Source organism: Atta colombica, unplaced genomic scaffold (genome assembly GCF_001594045.1).
Source record: "Atta colombica isolate Treedump-2 unplaced genomic scaffold, Acol1.0 scaffold226, whole genome shotgun sequence".
Taxonomy (NCBI): Eukaryota; Metazoa; Arthropoda; class Insecta; order Hymenoptera; family Formicidae; genus Atta; species Atta colombica.
In genome coordinates this window covers 1,902,329-1,902,768 of record NW_017259323.1, presented here as the reverse complement: position 1 = coordinate 1,902,768, position 440 = coordinate 1,902,329, and the positions used below count along the sequence as shown (strand labels likewise).

The following is a 440-nucleotide window of genomic DNA, read 5'->3' as shown; positions in this document are numbered from 1 at the left end:
TCTTTTCAAAAATTGCAGTATTATGAATTAATTTTAAATATAATTTTTCTGTAACAATTGTAGAAAAGTCATACACGTATTCTTCTGTACTTTTTAAATATTAAATATTAAAAATAAATTACAAAAAAATGCAACATATAAAATGAAACCAATTTGTTTCCAATTATTTCATTATACTTTACGTATATATAACAAGATAATTTATGATGATCTCTAGTAGCATCTTTTTATTGTTAAATTCTTAATTAATTTCTACAGTTTTCAACTAATTATAATGATGATTTCCGATACTCTTTTCCACAGAAATTCTTATCGTTAATCGTGCTAGTTAAAAATGATTAATTATTGATTGGATTTATCTTATCAGATATCAATATTTTTGGGAAGTCTTGTCATCATATTTTTAATGGTCTAATTTCTTATAATCTATATATTTTTAT

General features: G+C 20.7%; 1 protein-coding gene across 1 annotated transcript in view; it reads left to right on the top strand.

Annotated features, from left to right (window-relative positions):
• Positions 1-440, top strand: part of LOC108688203 (epidermal growth factor receptor) — a 150,948-nt gene that overhangs the window by 29,617 nt on the left and 120,891 nt on the right. The window lies entirely within an intron of this gene.